This window comes from Drosophila tropicalis, unplaced genomic scaffold (assembly GCF_018151085.1).
Source record: "Drosophila tropicalis isolate 14030-0801.00 unplaced genomic scaffold, ASM1815108v1 contig_158, whole genome shotgun sequence".
In the NCBI taxonomy this organism is placed as follows: domain Eukaryota; kingdom Metazoa; phylum Arthropoda; class Insecta; order Diptera; family Drosophilidae; genus Drosophila; species Drosophila tropicalis.
In genome coordinates, this window is record NW_027172602.1 from 7,855,898 (window position 1) to 7,871,703 (window position 15,806).

The 15,806-nt window shown below is 36.9% G+C and overlaps 1 long non-coding RNA gene across 4 annotated transcripts; it reads right to left on the reverse strand.

The window, feature by feature from the left end:
* Positions 1–4,866: 4,866 nt before the first annotated feature.
* On the reverse strand, positions 4,867–7,322 carry LOC137586873 (uncharacterized). 4 transcript variants are annotated; one of them, XR_011033830.1, is made up of 10 exons: positions 6,808–7,322; positions 6,623–6,736; positions 6,471–6,551; positions 6,081–6,405; positions 5,900–6,013; positions 5,742–5,828; positions 5,353–5,676; positions 5,168–5,281; positions 5,013–5,093; positions 4,867–4,947 (listed from the first exon to the last, which is right to left on the reverse strand). It is a non-coding gene; the product is annotated as an uncharacterized lncRNA (long non-coding RNA). The 4 variants fall into 4 exon arrangements; XR_011033828.1 differs by having other exon boundaries at positions 5,349–5,676; positions 6,085–6,405; positions 6,808–7,320; XR_011033829.1 differs by having other exon boundaries at positions 6,085–6,405; positions 6,804–7,317.
* Between the last annotated feature and the right edge of the window lie 8,484 nt (positions 7,323–15,806).

The window sequence follows — 15,806 nt, forward strand, 5'->3', positions numbered from 1 at the left end:
GAAGTGGGAAATAAGAGAGCAGCGAAAGACAGGAGAAGCAAACTAATGTAATAAAGGAAAGAAACTTGAAAGCAAATGAAAAGAAAAGAACAACCAGTAGCCTAGTGACTAGTGACCTGCCCTTTTGTTTCTACCCCCCGCCCTCAGCCCACCAAAAAGCATAGCACCAGTTGCAGTTGTGTCAAACCAATTTTTAATAAGAAAAGCGAGAAAAACTGGAAAAAAAACGAACCCTCCACCTCATCCCACTTCATAGTGTTTTGATTGTTAATATCTTAAATCTTCTAATTGAATGCAATCGCTCTCTCTCTCTCTCAATGCTCTCAGTCTCTCTTTCTCTCTGTCTCCAATTAACAATCAGACAACATCATTTGCCCATTTGATGATGCCAAATTTCATACTGATTTTTGGTCACTTTCACTACTTTTTGGTTTTCAGACTGATTTCCATACTTAGGTAAGTATATGCACTTGTACGTTTAATTAAACTGATTTCGTTTGTCAAAGCAAAACTCAAGCTCTATTTAGCTCTGCCTCAATGGTCAATAGTTTTGCTGGAGAGAGTAGCAATTAATATCATTTCATTTACAAGTAAATTGGAAATCGAAAATTGAAAATTGGAATTTGAGAAATTTCATCTAAATGGGCAAACCTCAATTTCATTTGAAATTTGATTTGCAAATGGTTTATTAATAATATTCTTCATTTATATATATACCAGATGATGATAAATGACATTTGCAATGCTTTGATATATTGACATGAACAGTCGTTGATATTAATATCCTTAAATGAGTTTAGTTTTTGAAAATTCCTCACTAAGCTTACTTTTTGGAAGATTGTTATACCTTTCTACTGATTGTGAGATATTATCGATTGTTGTTTTTCATGACCATGTTATAGGGGTCTAATTCGATCAACTAGAATACTTTATCTCGCATCATTCTCCTACTATAATACCAAGTTTCATTTCATTAGCTTTATGATAAAGGACTCGACAATGATACAATCAACTAGACAGATGAATATAGAATCGGTACATTATGCTGATTAAGAATTTATATGGGTATATTAAACATTTTATGTATGTGGATCTCCCTTTTGGCATAACAAACATTTAACTGTGCAACGATATAGAAATATGTTAATATTGTTATGAAAACTTTAAATTAAGCAAACTCTTGAATGGCAGCAAAAATAATAATTACATGTATGTACACACATACATACATACATACATATATACACTTACACTCGTGGGTAAAAACAACAAAACATTTTTATGTAACAACAAAAAAACTATATGCAAATATACATATATGTATATATAAAACATTTTCATTTCATTTCCATTAACATTTTTGCAACAAATGAGACCAAACTAAATCATAATTATGACACCGATTGTAATGTACAGTCAACGCGGCAGTTTTTGCAGCAGCAACAGCAGCGCCCCCCATTAACAAGTTCAAATAATTTCACATAATTTATTGGCCGCCTGAAAGTATGCCATGCCATGCCATGCAAAAAAATAAAAAAACCAACCAACACAAAATGCCACAGAAGGATACAACAAAACAATAACAACAACAGCAAAAAGAGAAAAGAAAAAAAAATTAACAGCAAATACAAATTACAGGCAAGCGAAAGAAAAAGTAGAGTAAAATAAAATAAAAAAAAAAAAGAATCTGAAAATATGTATTCAACTGCTGCTGCTCATTAATTGAATTTGCGCTCTAATAAGTCCGCCAGGAGCATGCATAAATGGATAATTACAATACACGATAATATACCACGAAGGGGGGTCGCTGATGACAAGAGAATATATAGAAATATATGCATACACACACACACACACACACACACATGAAGAAACCTATGTATTCATATATTTATATAATAATAAGTGTGGCATTTTGATAGGAAGCCATGAGAAATGGTTGTAAGAAGAACTGGCACAGTAAGCCCTCATTTTGAATACCCTCACTGCTTCTCTTGCTCCTCCTCCTCCTTTTCCTCGTTCTCCTTCTACAACTGACACTAGCTTCTAGTGATTGACACTAGCTTATGGGTTTGATAGCTCCATGCCCTGGTTTCCGGAAAAATAGACTCGTTTATGACTTTTCAGTAATGTATGTAAGTTCATACAAAATGAATGAAATCTAATGACTGAAACTGTTTTCAGCGAGTATAAGTATTGAAACTTTGGAAAATACTTTGCAATCTCATATTTAATGTCAATAAAAAATATTTTAATAATCCATTTTTATTTCACTTTTAGCATGAAGCATTATACCCATTTTGGGAAAGGGAAATATGCTAATTTGATTTTGATTTTTGGGTTAACTTTTATTTGACTCTATATAATTTAGTTGCCAATTAAAGTCAGTTGCGGTTCTCGGTAATGTGAGAGAATGTGTTGTTGTAGTAGTTGTTGTTGTTAATTAACATGATCCCCTTATAATACAAGCTGACAGTGTAACACCCCCAAAAACAGTAATTCAAGCACCACCCTAACTAGTGGCAGCTAGTGTGGAGTTGTGAAGAAAATTGTTATCATTACATCAAAGAAGCAATGCAATAATTATCATCATCATCATCATCATCAGTCTCAATCTCATTATATGCTGGTTTGAGCGATAAGTAGACAGTTGCCTCCTCCTTCTCCAGCGCCCTTCTTCAGCCGGATATCCTGCCTCGGCTATAGCGTCGGCGTCATCTTTAGCTTAAACGAAATTTGCATTAACTAAGTGCTGAATGGGATGCGGCGTAAAAGGGCAAGTGTGTGAGAGAGCGAGAGCAGAACAAAAAGGAGTCAGTCGTCTGCCGATGCTATAACAGGTAACGCAACTGTTCAGTGAGTGTTCAGAGTATTCAGTGTGCACCGCCATAAACAAAAACTCATTAACCCAATTTCAATATTAACGCAATGAAAGTGCAACGATGCCAAAAGGCAAACACACAGAGCCGCAGAAAATCGAGATGATGACGAGACTGACGATAATGATAATGAGAATGTTGGTGATGGTGAAAGAGCTAAAGCAGAATAAGAATATATAGAGCCTGCGCCTAATGGCTGCAGCTAGAGCTCGGTTTCTGGGTTTGTGTGGTTAGGTTACAAATTTGGCAGTGGGTGGTGATTCTCTCTGTTATGGCATCTCGAATCTAATATATACATATGCCTAATGGTCATTCATTTATCATTGACAATTGCAATAGGAGTTGTTTGCGATAAACTCGACAAAGACTAAGTGTTGGTCAAGTACTTTGCGCTCAGCAGCAACTTTTGAAGTTTAGTATTTGGAAAAAGTCTTAATGATCGTGGAAGTTAAAAGATGATCCCATCCCGAGCAAATGGATAGTAAATTGAGTCATTTTCAGTATGAGTTCTTTTCAACACTAATTATATAGAACATTTTTCCTGTTTGTTTTTGTTTCTCTTCTCTCGATTCTCTTTTGGGTTTTCCGCTTGTCAATTGCATAATTAATCATGACCCAAATGACATCAATATTTGTCATTTGGGGGCCACAGAGAGCAAAATTCATGCATAATGGCAGGTGCAGGTGCAGGTGAGAGAAATCGGCCAGAGTTGGAAACCAGAAATCCCCAAACCTCTCCAAAATATATGTATGTACATACATATATACACCTAACCGATGCCTCGTCCTGTACCTCTCTTGTTAGTTATATTTGGGAGAGAGCTGCAATTTGTTTAATGTTATGTCCCAGTACTGTTCTCTGCCTTACCCTTCCTTTCTTCCTTGCTCTGCCTCTGCAGCTGCTGTTGCAGCAGTTTGCAGATTGCATAGCCTCAGGCAAACTTTGCCAATAACTGCAAATGCAATGCATTAAGCCACACCGACATACAGACACACACACACACACACACTCACACACACACACACACAAGTTTGTCCATTCCTGAAAGCTTTTTGGCCCAAACCAACAATCTGCACCCACATCCATAGACCCACTAGCATCCTTTGCCACTGCCACTCAACGCACCTGTCGCAAAACTGACATTAAATTCACATTACAAAATTGGTAGCTTGCATTCGGCGTATCAGTTCAGTTGAGTTCGTTTCGCCTTTTCTTCTTTTTTTTTTGTCGACACTTCTGGGTTAAGGGTTAAGGGGGTTAGGCAAAAAGCCATCGATGCGCTTCCACCTGCCGAAAAGTTTTGCTTTTTAATGGACAAAGTTGTTGGTTTGCCTTACATCTTGCTCTATTTGAGTTTTAAGTTGCAACTTTAACCAACCAACCATCGAACCACCCAACCACCCAACATGCCAACCACACACAAAATTAAATTATAAGTCAGATTCAGTTCGAGAGAGAGAGAGAGAGAGAGAGAGTGAGGCCGCTGCTTTGCCGCTTTATCGCTCTGCTTGACTCACTCTCACTTTGAGTGATTTTGCTTTGCTCGTTAAATTTTGCTGCTCTGCCGGTTGGACGACAACGCGGCGTATGCGTAATCCGATATCGGAAGCCACTGACAACGAACTTTACCCTACACACACACCCACCCCACACACACACACACACAGCTTACTTAACTGAATACTTTGTGGCCTGATTGCAGTTTGCCCCCCCCCAACTAACCAAAGAGAACACATTTATATTTTATATAAATGAAAATGTTGCCCAATGTTTAACCACAAATTTTTGCAAATGAAATGTTCATTACTCATGGTAAATTGCAATTGCGCTACAAGCCACACCCACTACCAATCAGCCAGCAGTAATTAATTACTCTAAGCAAACCAACATCAGAACCAAAACAGAACAAATTTTTTTGTAGGATTTTTGTAATTGCATATGCAACATCAAGAAACAAAAATGGATTTGCAAGAAGATTGGGAAATATCCGAATGCCAAAAGAAATACATCACGATTAGATTTGTCCTACAAAGATTGGCCAAGAAAGAATGCTCCGAGAGTTGAACGCTGTAATCAAATGAAAAAAGTTATAGACAAAGAGTAAAAAGGATTTAGTCCAAAAAATAGATTACCTTATAAGGAAAACAAAAGTTTTCCGTTTATCGAATAGAAGTTCGTAAACTGATTCCCATAATCCTTCAGGGAGCTGAACGCTGCAAGAAAATTCAAAAGATTTTAGAGAACGAGTAAAGGACTTCAGGAAGTCAAAAAAAAAAAAATAGATTACCTAGATAAATATAACTAAAGTTTTCAAAAATATAAGTTGAAATATTTAAACGAACAAAATATATTCCTTGTAATGCTCCGATGTGAGAAGGTTATGAGAAAACATGTCCATGCACTATAATTAAATGCAATAATATATCCATTGAAAAGAATCAGTTAATATCGATTAATGATATACGTACGTACTTGAATTAAAATAAATTATTGCTTGTTTTGAATCCTCAGCAGTATTGAAATGTTTGTGTTTCATAAATAAAAACAATTAAACTCAAATTGGATATGCAACTCGCAAACAAGAAAGGATACCCAAACTAGGAAACGGATTTGATCTTAGGACCCTTCAATTTGGGGATCCTCGTTAGGTGCACCTTAGGTTCCTCCTTTGATTCATTATTTGGTACATTTTCAGGTTCCTTATTTGGTGTTTTTTCCGAATGCCAAAAGAAATACATCACGATTAGATTTGTCCTACAAAGATTGGCCAAGAAAGAATGCTCCAGTTGTTGAACGCTGTAACCAAATGGAAAAAGTTATAGACAAAGAGTAAAAAGGATTTAGTCCAAAAAATAGATTACCTTATACTCGTAAGGAAAACAAAAGTTTTCCGTTTATCGAATAGAAGTTCGTAAACTGATTCCCATAATCCTTCAAGGAGCTGAACGCTGCAAGAAAATTCAAAAGATTTTAGAGAACGAGTAAAGGACTTCAGGAAGTCAAAAAAAAAATAGATTACCTAGATAAATATAACTAAAGTTTTCAAAAATATAAGTTGAAATATTTAAACGAACAAATTATATTTCTTGTAATGCTCCGATGTGAGAAGGTTATGGGAAAACATGTCCATGCACTATAATTAAATGCAATAATATATCCATTGTAAAGAATCAGTTAATATCGATTAATGATATACGTACGTACTTGAATTAAAATAAATTATTGCTTGTTTTGAATCCTCAGCAGTATTGAAATGTTTGTGTTTCATAAATAAAAACAATTAAACTCAAATTGGATATGCAACTCGCAAACAAGAAAGGATACCCAAACTAGGAAACGGTTTTTAACTTAGGACCCTTCAATTTGATCCTCGTTAGGTGCACCTTAGGTTCCTCCTTTGATTCATTATTTGGTACATTTTCAGGTTCCTTATTTGGTGTTTTTTCCGAATGCCAAAAGAAATACATCACGATTAGATTTGTCCTACAAAGATTGGCCAAGAAAGAATGCTCCGAGAGTTGAACGCTGTAACCAAATGGAAAAAGTTATAGACAAAGAGTAAAAAGGATTTAGTCCAAAAAATAGATTACCTTATAAGGAAAACAAAAGTTTTTCGTTTATCGAATAGAAGTTCGTAAACTGATTCCCATAATCCTTCAAGGAGCTGAACGCTGCAAGAAAATTCAAAAGATTTTAGAGAACGAGTAAAGGACTTCAGGAAGTCAAAAAAAAAATAGATTACCTAGATAAATATAACTAAAGTTTTCAAAAATATAAGTTGAAATATTTAAACGAACAAATTATATTTCTTGTAATGCTCCGATGTGAGAAGGTTATGGGAAAACATGTCCATGCACTATAATTAAATGCAATAATATATCCATTGTAAAGAATCAGTTAATATCGATTAATGATATACGTACGTACTTGAATTAAAATAAATTATTGCTTGTTTTGAATCCTCAGCAGTATTGAAATGTTTGTGTTTCATAAATAAAAACAATTAAACTCAAATTGGATATGCAACTCGCAAACAAGAAAGGATACCCAAACTAGGAAACGGTTTTTAACTTAGGACCCTTCAATTTGATCCTCGTTAGGATCACCCTAGGTTCCATCTTTGATTCATTATTTGGTACATTTTCAGGTTCCTTATTTGGTGTATTTTCTTGAACGTTATTTTGCGCAAGGGGAGCAGGATCTTGAGTAGCATTCTGCTGTGGGATTCGACGAGCACGTGGCTTGCGTACTGTGTACGGTACGACTCGGTTCCTTAGACGCTTAAATATTCTCTCCTCGTCTTCCTCCATTGAATTCAAATGTTTTTAATAGAATTTAGATCTGTGTTTTTTCTATATATATTTTTGTACTGTTTTTTCTGATGTGTCTACCTAAAGCTGATTGAGTTTATGAGGATACTTTTGAGAAGGGTTAACGAAGTTAACTTTTAGTTGACTAAAAACTTTGATAAATAACGCTTGGGCCATGTGATCTGGTGTTTTCGGGCAATATTTTATTAATGGTTTTTGTTAAGTTTGCTTATCAAGTAGGCCGATAAATTTATGTATATGTTTAAGTTGGTTTTTGTCAGGACTTGGGAAAAGAAAAGAAAAAAGGAAGGTGCCTGCTTTCTTTCCGGTTTTTTTTTTTTTTTTTTGTTTTGTAGCTTGGAGCAACAATTTAGTCCTGTGTTGCATTAAATGCTTCAGCTGTTTAATGAAGGAAATTAGCAACGTTGGCAACAGCATGAGACGTGGAGCTAAGATTGTGGGACATTGGGTCGCAGGACGCAGGACCAACCATGGAGCGAACATTGCACATTGTCTGGCCTGATGCCCTGCTGATGGGCCAAAGATGGAGGCGAAAAGTTGCTTCAAACGACTTCATGCTGTGGCCTAGCTACAATCCTCTCTCACTCCATAGACTCAGTTTCAGTCTCAGTCTCAGTCTCTTTCTCCCAGCTCCTGCCCAGTGGAGCATGCAAGTTATGGTTTCTTTGAAGTTTATGAAGCAAAATGTCTTAATTACTAAAATGAGTTGACGAGGACGAAACGAGAACCAGAACGAGGACGATGACTAAGATGCAAAGAGGAGTTGGATAATGTTGTTGGCGATGATGATGATGATGATGCTGATGGGCCACACCCTGGCATAATTGAATGAGATGCCAAGTAAGAAACAAAAAAAAAAAAAGAAGCAACAAACAACAAAAAAAAGGATTCTTCATTTTAATTAATTTGTTTTTGGATGTGTGACATTCGAACGAAAAAGAAACAAACAGAACGAAAAGAGAAAATCATAAAAGAAAGCAAAGCCATTCAAATGAAAATCCTGCATGTCCTGTGTGTCCCTCTATCTATGGGAGTGTGTGTGTGTGTGTGTACACATCCTGCGGCCATAACTCACGAGCACTTTATGCGCTTAAGTGATTTCTAATGCAAACCAATTTCCGAAATCAGCCAAAAAGCACTCGAAGCCATTTCGAAACGAGTCCTTGTATTCCAAAAAGGATGTTTCCACAGGCAGCAGACAGACGGCAGCCAGCAGTTGGCTTGTCTATCAGTTACCAGAATGCCAAAGTGACAGTCGCGTTCGGCCTGCTATGTCCTGCTTGTGTCCTGTATGTCCTGGCCCTGTTTGTCTTACAAGGCAAAATGACTTCCCTTCACTTCCCTTCGTTTCGTTTCGTTTCGCTTCGCTCTGGCTTAATATGCTAAGGACGAGAAATATGCACATGATACGAGTATATGCCAGACCAAACAAGACAGCCAAGTAGCAGGCAGCAGGCAGCAGGCACATAAAAACCAACATCCCTTGGAAACGGGGATCACGGGCAGGACATAGCAGAAGCAAAATCATAAAGGAAATATTGAATTTACTGCAAAAATGCAAATTTCTTTCTTCTTATGCAAGACGAAACAGAGGAAGGCGTCAAGCAAAAAAGGCACAGAAGCCCAAGACGGAGAAGATACGAAAAGAGAGCGAGAGATAGATAGATATATGGTTTATATATGTACGTACATATATGTATGCACAATATTTGCTGAATCAAGACTTGAGGGCCTTCATAGTCCGTGATAGTGATTGATGATTCCATTTTGCCATTTCGTCTTTAAGAAAAACACTTTTAGAATTCCACAAATTGATTAATTTAAAGAAAATTCTAGTTTGGCATCGAGTAAATCTTGGTGACTGACCTGATCTTGTACAATTATCTACTTTGAGAATACATTTTATACATCATTAAGGGTACTCACCTGGTCGTCATCATCATCCTGGGAGGGAGGATAAAATGTTTATTTTCGAAATACCGCGAGCAATAAAATTTAATATGAAACACAAGAGATAAACAGTGAGTGCAAAAAAGAAGGGCATACTGTTGGGAGTAGGAGATCAAAACGATGGGGATGGGTTGATGGCAAGGTTTATGTAATAACCACAAATAAAACGGCTGGCAAAGGCAATGACAATAAAGAAAGAAAAAAAGTAAGCAGCCAACAAAGTCCAAATCGGAATCAGAGTTATGTCATATGTATGTATGTGCCTGCCAGTGTATGTGTGTGTGTGTGTGTGTGTGTATGTTTCTCTTCCTTCTATTTCTATACCTACCCCTGTCTATCTTACTTCTGCTTTGTCTATGTGTGTGTGTGTGTGTGTGTGTGTGCGCGGGAGCGATAAAATTAACAATTCAATGAAGTGAATTTGAAATGGCAAATCGAAAAGCGAAATCAAAAACGGCACAAATAGACACACACACACACACATCTATACATTGCCATTGCCGTTAGCTCGTAAAATGATGGCAAAAAGAAAAAAAAAAAAAAAAAAACACAAAAGAAAGAAAAGCTCATTCAATAAAAATTAAAATAAGAAGCAGCAGCCAAAAAGTTTTTTCTTTTCGTCTCCCTTTTTTAGCTTTTTTCTTTTGGTTGGAAAATTTTTATGGCTTTAGCTGTAACAATTACAAAGAAGGGGGGAAAAATACACATACAGACACACATAAGTAAGGGTATTCTATATGTCTATAGACAGAGACAAAGAGATAGATAGATAGATAGAGAGAGAGAGAGAGAGAGAGAAATGAACAATAAAATTCACATTACAATAGACTACAGGAAAAAAGAAGGAAAAATGACAAAGAAGATGAGATAAGCAAAGGGAAATTCAAATTGGGTAGAAGAAGACATTTTATGAAAATTTTCCAATGAATAGCCAATATGTCTTGTTTTATTTCTAGTAAAAGATATATAAATATATTAAACTATCGGTATAAGTAGACTAGGTAGCTCGCTCTTAAGGCCCAGTAAGTTAGGCTACTAATTAGTTAATACAACTTGAAGAGTCAACTTTAAATCAGGCTCAAAGGGGGACCAAGGGAAGGTTTATCAGGGAGAGAGAGAGCGAGAGATAAGGAAACATGCACAGCTTCTTTGCATATCAAGCACTTACTCACACATACATAGATTAATCGGTTTTCATCCAGGACATTTCAGAAAAGAAACTAGAACATTTTGTCAAACTAATTTGGATCGCAGCTTTTAAGTACTTTCGAGTCTGTAAGATGGTAGATGTCCTTTTGGGGTGGAAGTTTTCCCGTAACTTTGCTTATAATTTACTTACTTACCACTTTTTATACAATATTCTATGGCTTTTGCCATAAATTATGCAATACTCCAAAGTGAAAAAAAAAAAACTAAATAAACAAACCAAAGAAAATAAAAGAAAGGGAAACCTTCTGCTAAATCAGTTTTGCCAGGTAAACCTAATTCATTTCATTTGCCTTTCAGTTTTATGGTACTTGGTACTGGTCAGATTTCATCATCAGGTGAGAGAAATCGAGAGAGTGTGGCCATGTCGATTTCTCTGGGGAATATCAAAAAGTAAGAAGAAGGGAAAGAAGAAGCAAAAGAAGAGAAGAAAAAGAGAAGATGTAACAGAACTTCTGCTCTGGCTCTGGCTGCTGGCTCCTTGCTCGGGCTGTGGTCATTACTCATGGGTCGTGGACTGCTCTCGGTTAACTTTAACATGGGGGGGGGCAACTTGTGTGTGTGTGTGTGTTTGTGTGTGCTTTGTACTTATGAAAATTAGTTTCTGCTGCTACTGCTGCTGCTTCTCATATTTTTCATAATTAAAGTGCAAATAAAAACTAGCAGGCGAACAAACAATTGCAATTAAATGTTCTTGTTTGTAGTCGTTGCTGCTTTAATACAGTTTTCTTTTTTTGCTTTCGCTCTGTCTCTTTTCTCTTTCCTGTTTGGAGTTGCCTGTGCACATAATTCACTTTTTATTATTTCATATTTTATGAAAAGTTCAGGCGGAAGGCAAGTGGGATAGAGGAGCCATGGGTATGGGGCTTGTACTTGTAAGCCCCTCCACCCTCTTCCCTCTGTCAGCCTTCTTTTCTCTCATTTCCTTTCTGTTTTATATCGTTTAATTCATTTAGTTTATGCTTTTAGCGCCTTATTTGCTTAAATGCTTTTGTATCCATGTATACGTATGTGTATGTGCATTGTGTGTGTGTGTGTGTGTGTGCATAGCATACAGCATATATTCGTACAAATATTGCCTGCATTTTGCAATTACTGCCGCTTGGCAAACAGCAATACCAACAACAAGGATCTCAGAGAAATTAATCAAAATATGAACAATTCAAGCACGCCCACGCATATGCCACGCCCACAGAACACAGAACACAGAATACAGAATACAGTACACAGTACACAGGCAGTCGACAACAGCAAACCGCCGCACTCTCTCCCCCCTCCCCCGCATCATACCTTCTTCCTCTCTATTGCTTTCCGCTGCTATTCATCCTTTTGCATGTTTGCCAAATATCAGCAAATTTTGCATTTAACTAAATGTAAACATTTTCGCTCTCTTCATCCGCCTTTGCCTTAGCTTTTTGCCACAGCTGGAGCTGAAGTTGAAGCTGAAGCTGAACGCTGAACGCTGCTGGCATCGCAGCCATGAATTCATTAAGAAAATGCACACACACACAAACACACCACACTTATATGCGAACAAGGTTCAAGTGTGTATCAAAGAGAATTCTTCTTGATTTTTTTGCTTAAGAAAATGCATAGCATACTTTTTTGCGCTTCCGCCTTCTTAAACCAAGAGCAAATGCCACTTAATTAAAGCAATTAACTTTTCGTCAATATCAATTGAAATAAAGTGAGCCTCATACTTGTCAAGTTTCTCTTTCGCCATTTGTTATCTTCAAGCTCTTAAAATTTGTCTTTTTTCCAGACTATATCTGTAGATTATACAGCATAAGTCGATGAATGTATGTACAGTGTAGGAGTTATGAATGAAAACCACTTTAATGTTAGTTTTGTTATTGCCATTTGCGGTTTTCTCTCCATTTGCTAGAGAGCTTTTATCCTATGTAAAGTAACAAGTATTTTTTCATTTTCCATTTCAATCAATGGAATTTTGCAATTTTGTTATGTTCAGAGTGACGTTTTTTTTTTTCTTCTTTTCGCCACAGTAGAGGGAGAAAACCCTTTGATGGGATAGGTTCATTTTTTGTTTTTCTTGTGTTTTCTTAAGGGTAACGAGGCAAAAGTTCTCAAGCTTCTTAAAAATCAGCAGAAGCAAAGAAGTGGCTACAAACCAAAGAGTATATATGGCCTGTGGTTGAACTACTTGAAATGAAATATATGTACGTATTATAGTCTGAGAATGTTTCAAAAGTCTACTTAAGTATTGCAATTCATATTTTTCACCTCTTCTCTTACTCATTGTCTTTACTTCTAATTGCTTCTATGTAACAGATGTTGTCTGTTGAGTTTAACCAAAGAAAAAGTTATAGAATATGAATAAAAGAGAAGAAAGAAATGCATATTAATGCATTATAGGATTACATAAATAACAAGGTTTAATGTGAGTTTTTAAGGGCTTTCTCTTTTTCATTTTCATTCTGGCATTGGCACTTTGACTTGATGGCCAAGTTAAACAAACTCATCGAGTACAAATGCACTTACACACACACACGTACATACGTGAGTGGTAACAGTTTGATGCTGCCGTATCCAATTTGCATGACCATTGTGTTTGAATCGGTTGCCTTTCTGTCACATTCAGCATACAAGCATGTAGAGTACCCCTCAGCACACCACTTTCCTCCACCACCATTACGACCGTGCATATTTCCCTCCTGCCGGCAAATGAGCGACTGTGTCAACTGTGTGGACCACATTTCCGGTATTTATCAATGGTAATTTCGTGTGTCAACTTTTGAAATAATTTCAGTTGACGGAAATGAGAGCATTCAAGTGTATCTGCATCTGTACTTGTGAGTGTGTGTGTGTGTGGGCTTGTCTCTCTCTTTCTCTGTGTGTGTGTGTGTGTGTGTTGGGCGTGGTCATGCCTACCAAAAATATCTATATATGTTAATATATATACATACATTTCTGGCATTCATTTGCATTCGTTTGGACCCAAAGAGATTGTCAGAAATTTCTCATCACAATTCGTTACTCAACACTGTTGTTCAAGTGTGACCATCATCATCCCAAGAAAAAGGCAAACCTTAAAGGCAATTAGTTTTTGTTATAAACAAAAATTACTCTGAAAGATGGCAAGGGTTCCCATATTAACTTGGGCATAACCTTCTTTTTTCCTTTTATCATGTAGTATTTTTATCAAGCCTTGAGGGCGATTTTCTTTGTTGTTGTCGTTGTTGTTGTTGGTCTTGTAAAACAATGACAAGAACAAATTTGTGACACAGACCGTTCGATGGGTATTACTGGGGGGGCGGTGGGGTGGCAGTGGCAGTGGTCATCTGCTTAAAGTGTCAATACACATATAAATCAATGTTCTGCTCAGAGCTGAACAGGCCGAAAGGTACCTTGGCCTAAGCATGTATACAGATGAGTTGTTGTTGTGGCCAGTGGGCAAAGCCAATCAATTTTAACAAGCAGTCTGCTCCCCTGTCTCCCCCTCTCTCCTCTCTCTCTCTCTCTCCCTCTTTGTCTCTGCCTCTCTAAGCATTTGTCTGTCCGTTCGTGTGTCTATTTTTTCCTGTTGCCATTGTTGCCTATCCTTGGGGTGCATTTATCATATTTACAAAAAGTTTGTTTTTGTTTATAGAGAGAAAGAGTCAGAGCAAAGTTGCCATACAATTCATGTTTCCGTCCTAATTGGTTGCTGCTGGTTGCAGTTTGTTGTTGTTACTACTTCTGTTTTTCTCCTCTATTTTCAATTTCTTTCGTATCGGAGATGGTGAGGGGGTCGAAAGATTATCAATGTGATCGCCATCAGTTTGTTGCACTAACTAACGAAGTGTTTTCCGAGTGCTTTTAATCAATAGAAGTCAATTGTTACGCAAAATGGCTGAAGGATTGGCATTTCCTTTAGCTAGCTCTAATTGGGTACTAGTTAAGGAAACATTGAATGAATACTTTCCAGTTAAGAAGCTTATTTTGGTTTGAGAGCTCAGAGAGAGAAAGAGAAAGGATATATTCCTGCCGTCATGAGATCTAGAGTGGGCCATAAGATACATAGTGGATGCCCACATGCATACATATATGAAGGAAACATAAAATCAGCAGCTTAAGGTTCACAAATAGTTAAATAAAATGACTCACTTTGACTAAATGAGAATGTCCTTCGATGGATAAAAGTTTCGAATTCTAGAATATCCCTCTTTCATTCTGCTAGACCTTGCAAAAGGTTTTATGGGTTAAAATTGTAATTTAATTGTAGCTTCTGATTGTTTTTATGAGCTTAAATTATATATTATTTTGTTGTATTTCGGATTCTTCAATTCGAATTGGTTAGTTTAAAGTGTTTAGGGAGTTGGCATATTCAATTTGGTTATTTATTTTTATGGCAATCGGGGACTGTGATCGAATGCTATTTATGTCATGTCAATGTCAACATTATCCCTGGCACCGAAAAAAGAAAGTGACAAGGCAAACGAATACCCACTCACACCCACACACATATATATACACACACCTGACACTTGTTCCCCCTTTCGTTTCACCTGTTCTTTTGGAGCTTAATGATGCAAAAAAGCAAATGCCTTGACTTCGTTTTTCTTGCTTTTTGTCTCGTATGCTTTATTTCTTTTTCAGGCTCCTTCTCTCTCTCTCTCTGTCTGTCTGTCTCGGTGTCTATCTATCTTTCTCTCTTTCTAGCTGTAGCTGTCTCTGGTTTGCTTGTTTGTTTGTTTGTTTATCTAACGAGTAAATACGATTTTAATTAAATGTAAATCACATTGTCAACTCACACAACAGACGCCCAGACAGCCATAAAAGTTGCACCATATATGGAAAGAGATATATATGTATATATAAAGAGAGAGATAAAGAGAGAGAGAGAGAAAGAGTGGCAGAGTAGAGAGTTACCACAACAGCTTGAAAATGGCGCAGCGGGGTGTCGACTACATCAGCTGCCGCCTGCCATTCCGCATGTTTTGTGGCAAAACGGAAACCAGGACAACAACAACAACAACAGCAGCAACAAATATTGCTTTCGCATGTTACGCATACGCCCCGTTGGCTCGTTTATTTCAACCAAAACCGAACACGAACTCCCATCCTCATCGCCATCCACCCTTGAGATTATTAATTAAAAGACAAGAAAGCATAATTTCTAAATTTCCATACAAAACCAGAAGCAGTCAACACACACTCACACACTCACACATGCACACACGCACACAGAGCTTTTGTTGTTGTCTTTCTCCTTTTCTATAGTACATATAAATTGGTAGTAGCAAGAACAGCAGCTTAAATAATAACATACAAAATATACTACAAGTGGAATATATCCTACAAATTCTTACCCAACAAAAGGACACAACAAACAAAAACAATGCAATTTTGAAAGAATGCTTCTCTCTGAGCAAACTTCAATGCCAAGAAAACTTATACAATTAATTACTCTTGATCTTATCGAACATTATCAAACGATTG